The sequence below is a fragment of the Octopus bimaculoides genome, chromosome 20 (assembly GCF_001194135.2).
Source record: "Octopus bimaculoides isolate UCB-OBI-ISO-001 chromosome 20, ASM119413v2, whole genome shotgun sequence".
Taxonomy (NCBI): Eukaryota; Metazoa; Mollusca; class Cephalopoda; order Octopoda; family Octopodidae; genus Octopus; species Octopus bimaculoides.
Window position 1 is genome coordinate 39397493 of NC_069000.1, and position 10626 is coordinate 39408118.

The window sequence follows — 10626 nt, forward strand, 5'->3', positions numbered from 1 at the left end:
ATATATATATATATATATATATATATATATATAGATATATATATACTGTTTTTTATATGTGGAATAGATAGATAGATATACGTTTGTGTGCAGAAAATGTAACTTTTGCGTCTATGTGTGGCTGTATGCCTGTATATGCGCGTGTGTATGCTTGTGTGGATGTATACTGTTGTTTGATATTTTTTAACAATTAGATCTATTATATTCAATAGTTCATCTCATGGTCCATTGAGTGAGCGTAAACGGAACATGTTTGCCTAAAGATTAAATCTGCAAAATTCAATTATTTGTTCTACATTTAGCTGTAACCTATACAAATTGTTCTTTAGAATTCCGCTGTCCTTCATCTTAAAGTAAACACTTAATCTATCCAAATACACACACACGCACACATGCCCACACACGCGCGCGCACGCTACTACGGACACACGTACACATGTATAATTATATGGTTGTCTATTTATGCTTTGAAATGTTTGCATGTCTCGTTAATATCACATACTAAACATCCATCTTTTTGCAATTGATGAGGCTGCTCTTTTTCGTTAATTTCATTTCTTGCCGTACATTGATAAGTATTTTGATGATTCTACTAATCATGACATACACTCAATAATAATAATAATAATAATAATAGTAATAATAATAAATGCCTTGATGCAATACCAGGCAGTGGCTGTCATGGCTTCTCATCTTAATTGATTGGAAGTGTTATCACGTACATTGTTTTTGTCTTGGTGTAAAGGATGGGCTACAGAAAATATTCTGCTCAATACCACAGATTTGCTCGTCATTTGTTTGACCTTAATGAGTTGAACATGACCCCTTAGTGGCTGACAATATGTGCATCTCTGGATAGATGGGAGAGCATCATAGCCATGAGTCAAGAGGAATTCTTTGGAGTTTGGATAATTCACTTTTGGAAACATGGTTTTTTGGTTCAACATCTTCTAACAGCCTTTATTCAGGAAACTTATGAGCTGGGTGGGATACTCGACCTGAAGAAAATTTCAACGGGGCCCCACCTGTAACGTCATGTGCTGTTAATCTTGACATGAGATCACCATGTCGTACAGACATGGTTGTGATGCATGTGCCTGGTGTACCCTTATCAGGCAGGTAATCATGATGTGTGCACTGGGCTTCGTATATTTTACCATGATGTCACTTTGATGGCATGCACTGCTCTCTCACTCACTAATAATAATCATCTCTGTTATAGGCACGAGGCATGAAGTTTTGTGGGGTGGGGACTAGTCGATTACATCGACCCCAAAATTAATTTCACAAGTACTTAATGTATCTTCTTTGCGCCTCTTTCCATGATGGGGGCCGATTTGGGATTTCAGACAGAAATTTGTCCAGATGCTTTTTGAACATTTCCCCATCTTCACTTTGCAGATGTCTTTGGTTCCTTGGCAGGATGTTAAACTCAAGCTGTTGCAATACTGGGTCCTTATCTGAGATGAAGAAGACGGAATTTTTTTTATATTATGCAGTGCCGTCCAGTTCGGCGGTTGGTATAATTTTTAATTCCTAAGCTGGGAGCTAGACTTTCTAAGGATCTTCCGTATGTATTTCACTGCATACCTTTCCCATCTTCACTCCAGGGAGTGGAGCTATACATATGTATAGACGCATTATTGGGTACACTAATGTACATGATATGCATTCATTTACCACTATATATTCATTTCCTTTGTCTGTGCAACTCTGTTCACATATGCATATATATAATATACATGTAAATATTAACTTATGTAAGTGAATGAATTTTGTACGTGTATACATGTGTGTTTGTGTGTGTCTGCCTATTTCTGTGTATGTCTGTGTGTGAATAACATATGCATTGTGTATACTTTAATATATTGATTTAATGCTTGAGTGCTATGAAAATATATATTAACGTAATTTAATAGCTAATCTTTTAATATGTTGTTACATTCCAATATATTAGTACTTAAATCCAATAACCACAGCAGGACCCAGTTTGTGTAAATATAAGTTGGTTAAAAGGAATGTTCACAGCAAATTGAATACATTTATCTATAACTAAATTAATATATTTCGAGTCTCTCTCTCTCTGATTGACTTCTTACGGCTGTTTCCACAACTCTAATGCAAATACACTCATACATATATCCATCAGGAAATTAGTATCTACAATTGCATATTTAATAAATTTCAATTAGATCAGTAAACAGTTCCAACGGGGAGTATAATTGAAGTTTCAAATTGATATTTGATTTTATAGCCGGCTAAAACGGTTTACTCGTTTAATTTGGATTATGCATAATAATTGGGGTTTTTTTTAATCTTTTGTTTGTTTCGGTCGTTGGAGTACGACCATGTTGGGGCATTGCTTTGAAATATTTTTCTCGAAGAAATCGACCATAGTATTTACTCTTTTAAAAGGCTGGAACATATTCCATCGTTCCGTTTTGGGGAAACCGCTACATCACAGGGAGGATAGCTAACCAGCACCAGTTGTTACGCGTTGGTGGTGGACAAGCACAAATTACACACAGACACTCAAGGAAACACACACACACACACACACACACACACACACACACACACACACACACACACACACACACACACACACACACACACACACACACACACATACACACACACACATATATATATGTATATATATGTATACACACATATATAGAATTTCCTATTTCAACTAATAAAGCCTACATTATATTTATTTGGCAGTTAAGACGAATATCAAACTTCCCAATGCTGACATAATGGCTACATACATCCCTCGTCGTCGCACCTATTAGCCAAAAATTCGAAAATATTATTTATCAATTACGAGTATACGTTTTTTTTCCCACGACACAATTTTTGTTTTTTATCGTCGTATGTTTTTATGGACTACATCTATTTACGCTACTATATTCATTGCATACTTACATCAGTAACATATTTTAATTCAAAAAAACAAATAAAAAATCAGATCCAAGTATACGAAGACACTAATTAATGGTTACTCTATTAAGTATATATTTAATCCGTATAATAGATTAATTCAACAAGACTATAACCCAGGTATTCTAGAGAAGCAAAGCCATCTCATAAATGTCCCTGATATTGAAAATCAAGCGACAGAGATACGCAAGAATGCAGACAATAATTTTGCCCCAGCACCGAATTTCTTGCATGTAAAGATCTACTAGGCTATGGACAGTATTTGTAAATAGTAATTAGAGATTTACATCCTATAAGAAAGCTGTCGACATAATCTAAAAGCTTGTTCAAAAATTAGATATTTAGCTTCAGGCATACTTGTGTGGTTTCTGCGCTTCAGTTTTTAATTAGTATGTCATACATAAAATGTATTGAGTTCCATTGTTGATACATTGATGCAAAAATACATGCACTGGCAAACAGACATACAAATATGTGAGGAGAGAGAGAGAGAGAGAGAGAGAGAGAGAGAGAGAGTGACGAAGAAAGAGAAACAGACAGAGAAATATAAGCCAATACATACAAACATACAAGAAACATGTTTGTGAAGAACTATTCAATGATATTTGAATTTCATTTTCCCAATGAAAGCTCATTAGTCAAATCTCAATTCTGAAATTTTGTCGGAAATATATGTAGATTATATATATGTAGATTATATATGTAGATTATTGCTTCTCATATCTTATGAAATTAATCTTTAAATTCATTTAGCCGTCTGCATCATTAACAAAAATCCCATTTTTTTTTCTTATGTTTGTTAATCAAACGTCCATTATCGTTCTCACGTTAGAGCTTATCTACAGTCGATTCGATGCCAATGTGTTACATTTGCAATAATAGATTTTATGTATATCATCTATATGGATCTAGTGCTTCATTCTTTCTCTGCTCACGTGTGTACCCTTCATGTTCAACTTGTTAGGCGTCTCTAATTTAATGATGCAGATTGGATTTTGCTTGTCTCAATTATAGGCTAAATTATAATGAGTTATATTAGAAAATGTTATTGTCTTTTCTTTGTTGGTATTGGTATAGATATTCTTATAATTCCTAGGACGCTAATCGTTGTACTTGATATTGATGTCGTCAATGAATTATAAATTAGAGTGTACATTGTTACTTTGTGAAATGGTGACTACGTTACGTTGTAACTAATCTCCGAGTACATGAATGACAATATTATTCAGGTATTTCTAATGATAATGTTACCTGTTATTTGCTAAAACAGATTGCTGATCGGTTTTCTCAATTTATTGAACATCTGAGATTTAATGATTTTTGCGGCTTTTCCTCATTTGCATCCTGTTGGTTCTTATGTTGTTTGTTGTAATTAGATTCTTACTATTAAATTTTATACGTGTCTTTGTAAAACTAATATCCATTGATCTATTGATTCCCGTTATAGTTTACAGACAAGCTATTAAAGTTGCTCTGTAGTCTTTCCCGAAGTGATTTCACTCTACATGTTCGTGATTAGCTTGTTTTTGTCTTCATCAATTAACTTTGTGAGTATAATTTTGGCATGAATTGAAACGGACATGCTACACTTTTGCTGTAAATTGTGGGGTCTAAATTTGGTTCTTGAATGGAATATTGTCTTCATGTTTTTTTGTTTTTTTTGTTACGAAAATGATTTAGCAATTTACGACATATTTCTTTCTGGGCACAGCGTCAAATAACAAATATTTTTGTTTACATTATTTTATACCACGCGATGATGAATCTTTTCGTGTGATTCTGTTAATAGTTTTTCTCCTTTCATTGTTTAAGGATCTTGTTCAAAGCCTCCTACACTATATTGTTTTCACACTTCTGAAAATCGAACTCTATTTTTATCTTTCCAGAGCAAATAACCCTGCATTATTATAATTATCGAGTTCTTTCTCCGATTTTCATACTTTTAGGGATATATGCGTTACATAAATAAGCTGCTATCTATCTTCACCTCATTCACAAATAATGAAGTCCTTTTCTTCGATCCTTTCATGAAGAGATGAAAGAGATGAGATTTGAAAGATGGAAAACATGTTTTTTCAGTCGCTCCAATAACATTTTGGTAAATGAAAAGAATGTTTCAGTTTTCTAGAAACAACAGCTAAATGTCTCGTTAATTACTTATTACATAGTTCAAACTATGGCAACACATTGGAAAATTAAATCCAATTACTAGCATAAAATAGAAAGTAAAAAGTAAATACTGTCTCATGCTGGAGCTAAAAACAGTATTATTATTATTAACAACATTATTACTAAGAACATTATTATTATTTAAAGGATTGTAAAACACGGTACCATATAAAAAGAAAAACCATTCGCACCGAAAGTATATAGAAAGTATGTTTACATAAAAACAAGTACGAGCTATTATCGTTCTTAAGTTTGACAGAAACGGGGAGGCTGCTTCACAGCTGCAAAGGTGACTCACTTAGTCGCGTTAGCAAAGGGATGTAGGTTTGAGCCCCACGCAAATAGGAAAGCCATTTTTTTTTTGTTTTTTCGACCTTCGATTACTGCTGGTCTGAAGAGAAGGCTATCCATTCGGAGAAGAATTTCTTGGTGACGCAGGTTTTAACGTTTGCCCTCATGATCTGCAGCTACTTATTCAGGACTTTGTACGACTTGAACGCCCGTGGGTTTTCAGGAGGGTAGACAAGGAGCGGCTTAATCTCCAAGTCTCCACTCGCCTTGACACAAAGGGCGAAAGTTAACCTATCTTTCATAGGTTTGTGACCTGGCATTTTCTTCTCTGCAATTATGTAGGTTCTTCTAGGCATTTTTTCCTAAATGTAGGAGACGGACGTTAAACAACTACGGATAGTTCAAGGCTTTAGTAGAAAAATCATGTTCAAGGCTTTAGCAGAGAAATTAATACGACATTTGGATTTTAAAATGCTACCAGGCAAATTTGAGGTGAGGGAAATTTGTAAACAGCAGAAATACCTTGGTGCATATGAAATGCAATTAAGAAATTGAAAGCTGTTGCTGGCTCACAAGTCATTAAGTACCAGTCATGTAGTCAGAATACAACAGGTCGAACTGAATGAAAAGCTTATGAAGAAGAATTATATTCACAGATTACAAAGTAAACGAAGTTCACAGACACGATCTGGCCATGGTTACAACTGCTTCAGTCAACACATATAAAGACTGACTAAATGATCCATGACACTAATAAGAAACATTCCGTCGGTTACGAGATGAGGGTTCCAGTTAATGGGATCAATGGAACAGCCTGCTCGTTAAAAAAAACTTCGTCATTGATGATTAAATTTCAATAAATGGAATTTGTCTGTTTTGAATATAGGCTCTGTTTACATATCATTGGTATATTTTAAAAATGTAACCATGACTTACACACATATTGGTGATTGTGAAATATCGAAGGAGTAAAACCCACATTATTACGTTATTCCTCCCAATTATGTAACCATTAGTGTCTCACCCGCTTTGTTTCTCAGCATGATGAAGGCAGTCACCATTATGTCACATTGAAGACTACACTTGCTAGTCACCGAGAGCGCCAGTATTGGGAAATACATTGTAAAACTACCATTTATATACATCTCTGAAAATAAGGAACATTGGAGCTATATTCCGATGTAAACAGAAATCCTTTGCTAACGCAATCTGTCTGATATTCTCTATAGAACAGAGAACAAAACCGTTCCTTGTGCAGTCTCGGTTGAGCAGCGCATTTGAATTCTCTCGAAAGTTAAGGAAAAGGTAGTGAGCAGCGTAAATTATTAATTCTTATGTCCTGACTATAGACCTTAATCTTTACAAGATAAACAGAGATTTGCATAAAATATTATATAAATGCAGAGTTATCGCGAAAGCGAGAAGGCAAATGACACGGCTTTTGGATTAGCAACAGTATTATTGATACTGGAAGTTATTCAAGGATTACCTCTTTCACAATCTAGGAACAAACATATTAAAAAAATTCTCCTGTTTACAAGTAACATACACACATGCGTGTAGTAAAAAATTAATGCTACTCACACACAGGTAGAAGACTCTTATACGCCCATTATATATATAAATATAACGAATTGATATTTACAAAGTATAGACCTATCACGACAAATTTAAATAGACATAAATGAACTTGAATAAAATACATAAAGTGTTGATGAATCTGGATAAGTTACAGAAAGGAAAGTCAGCAGACGGACACAAAGCTGTTTTTACAGGAAAACTCCTATCAGCATGAAAAGTAAAGGATTCCGAAGTCGACGTTATTTGTTGGATGAAAGTTGTATGTACAAAACGTGTGCCTAGGAACGAAGAGTTACAAGTTAGAATGCGTATAAAATAGAAACAGAAACGTACAATAAATTGTTTGCACTGAGGCAACAAACGATATTGTGTATTCTGATTAGGTATGAGGGGAAAACGGATTTTGATACTGGCCTATCAATTCTCAGGAACAAGTCATCCTTCAAGTAAGCGCGGTTAGTTACATCGCTGTACAATTTTAGAAAGTCATAATACTGAGATGTGTAACTAGGTCCCAAGCTCTGGCCATGGTTACAACTGCTTCAGTCAACACATATAAAGACTGACTAAATGATCCATGACACTAATACTGAGATGTGTAACTAGGTCACAAGCTATGGTCATGGTTACAAGTGCTTCAGTCAACACATATAAAGACTGACTACATGATCCATGACACTAATAAGAAACACTCCATCGGTTACGACGACGAGGGTTCCAGTTGATCCGATCAACGGAACAGTCTGCTCGTGAAATTAACGTGCAAGTGGCTGAGCACTCCACAGACACGTGAACCCTTAACGTAGTTCTCGGGGATATTCAGCGTGACACAGTGTGACAAGGCTGACCCTTTGAATTACAGGAACAACAGAAACAGGAAGTAAGAGTGAGAGAAAGTTGTGGTGAAAGAGTACAGCAGGGTTCGCCACCATCCCCTGTCGGAGCCTCGTGGAGCTTTTAGGTGTTTTCGCTCAATAAACACTCACAACGCCTGGTCTGGGAGTCGAAACCGTGATCCTACAACTGTGAGTCCGATGCCCTAACCACTGGGCCATTGCGCCTCCACAATAAGAAACAACAAAACCTAATACTAACTGATAAGAAGCTCAGTTTATCGATGAACATATTACAGGTTGGCAGTGATAGTCTTCGTTATAGCGAACACGTTGTTCACAGCTGTTCTTGAAATATGCCATGGCGTTGTGTTACTATATGAGGCAAAGACAATTTATGTTGCTCGTCATTTTTGTGGTAACCTGAAGCTGCATTTAATAGATATTATTGGCTAATTGTCAGTCCTCCAAAATATTCTCGTATAACAAAGAGATGGTATTCAAGAAAAATCATTCTATTTTTTCCTTATGATTGCAACAGAGTTTATTGACGCACCACATGTCAATGCTACAATGCCTCCCAATAGAGAATATTACATATATTATTGTTGTAAACAGAGACACCAAAGCAGATGATATCCTTCAGGCAACGATCAGTCCATACATACATGCAAACATTACACAATGCATGCATAGCACTTACGGTCATACTTGGATACAGATATGTAAGCAAATACACAGTTGGAGAAAAAAGGTCGCCATGAATTGGTACCTTATACGTAGCCCTCTCTCCCCGACTCTCTCACGATATATGTGTGTTTGCGTATGCGTGTATGTGTAAATAAGTGTATGCACACACGAACAAACAAACACACACACACACACACGACATGTGCTGAATAGTTTCTGGTTTTGGCTAAAAGAATATGCAGGAGGATAAATTAATTGTAATTGTATTCAACATTCTAGTCTCAGATTCATACGCATATTGCAGCGGTCCTTCATTTTTTGTCGGCCTTGTAAAAGAACTCGAAAGGCTTGGCCTCCAACTAGGTCCTTCGCGATACTTTCAGCACATCCTCGCATTTTCGCGCATAGAAACATACCTGTATGTGAGTGTGTGTGTCTGAGTGAGTGTGTGCATGCGTGCACATGTATGTGTGTCTGTGTGTCTACGTGTGTGTGACTGTGTGTCTCTGTATTTGTGTCTGCGTGTGTTTATGTGTGTGTGTCTGTGTCTATTTGTACCTGTGTCTGCTCGTGTGTGTGTGTGTGTGTGAGTAAGCTATTATTACCTCAGGAAATAACTGAATTATTAACATCCATTGATGATGTATTTCCAGTCAGTTTACCGATAATATTCACTAGATCATTGAAAGTCAGTACATATAATGCAGGTCAGAGAATATCTGCTTGCCAGGAGCTTGTCTGGTATTTCAATGTTAACAGGTGATTTTACAATTTAATTTATTTTACGATGATATAAGCCAGAACAAGACCAGCTGACACAATTGATATTGTGAATGAAGACACACCCCCCACACTCACACACTCACAACGCATACACATTCATACACACGCGCTAAAACCATAGAACGTTCGAATATACCCACAAAGAGGCAGCTGTTGGATTTGCAGGAAATTATAAATTAATAGCCATGGTTATATTATTGTCTTACGATATAGAATGACACAAGACCATGGATATATATATATATATATATATATATATATATATATATATATATACAGTACCGACGTCTCGTCATGCAAATATATTTTGTTCATAGGAATTATCCCTGCAGCATCAACGTATTACAGGTTCGTAAGTTATATCAAAGAGACAATAACTACGAGCAATGTTCAAAGCATCGGTTCTCCAATGTAACACGTGTCCATCGTCCATCTTTCTTTTCCCCACGTGATCGTCTTTCGTTTCCTTCAGTCTGTCGTACAGACCAGACGCATTCATGTTTCTCTCCTCTTCTATATTTTCTCTTCTCAAAGAATATTCCACGAGCGTTCGCTACATTACCCCGTCTGGTTTAACGACCCTCCATGTTTGTTTTCGTTTGGTTGTTGTATGTCTCCACTGTCCTGTCTTTGTTACCAACTTTGACCCTGTGCAAATCCCAAATTTTATTTTGGCTCGTGGGACCAACCCTTTTTGAAAGTCTCATATTGTTATTAATTGCTCGAAATGTGGAGTAGGTTAACAGCCAACAACTGAAGAAGGGTCGTTTTTAATGTTACTTCGTATTTCATGTTTTCGTATTTCGTAGTTCATGATTTTTACGTTTTGTGACATCCTGCACCCATATATATATGTGTGTGTGTGTGTGTTAGTACCTTATTTATATATATATATATATATATATGCATCATGTGTGCGTGTATGTGTGTGTGAACATACGTCGGTTTTCCACACTACCATATTCACTGGTTATGCAGTCGGCTTTGGACTACAGTAGATGACACTCATCCAAGGCGCAGCAGAATGGGATTGAACCCGAAACCACGTCGTGCACAACGATATTCCAAATAGTATACTTGCTGGACTGGGATATTTTATCTACAATTTTGTCGTGTTTCTATTCCAATCTCGAAAACATATTTTTTTCCTGAGATCTGGCAAGGAGCCCACGCTTTTTTTTCCCGTTTGTTTTTTAATAGAATAATCATCACCTACGAACTACAACATTATTCGAATAATGTATTTCCTGCCATCAGGCTCAGCGGCGTTCCTCATATAATTATGACGACAGTTGTCTCAAGTAAGACAAGGTCGATGTACTATCATTAAATC

The 10626-nt window shown here is 36.0% G+C and overlaps 1 protein-coding gene across 7 annotated transcripts in view; it reads left to right on the plus strand.

Annotated features, from left to right (window-relative positions):
• Positions 1-10626, plus strand: part of LOC106873878 (uncharacterized) — a 375863-nt gene that overhangs the window by 356093 nt on the left and 9144 nt on the right. Inside the window, exon 7 of one of the 7 annotated variants that reach the window (XM_052975055.1) lies at positions 1402-1516. The exons of the other annotated variants lie outside the window; for them this stretch is intronic. The gene's annotated coding sequence lies outside the window, so the exon portion shown is untranslated. The remainder of the gene's footprint in view (positions 1-1401; positions 1517-10626) is intronic. 7 annotated transcript variants of the gene reach the window in all.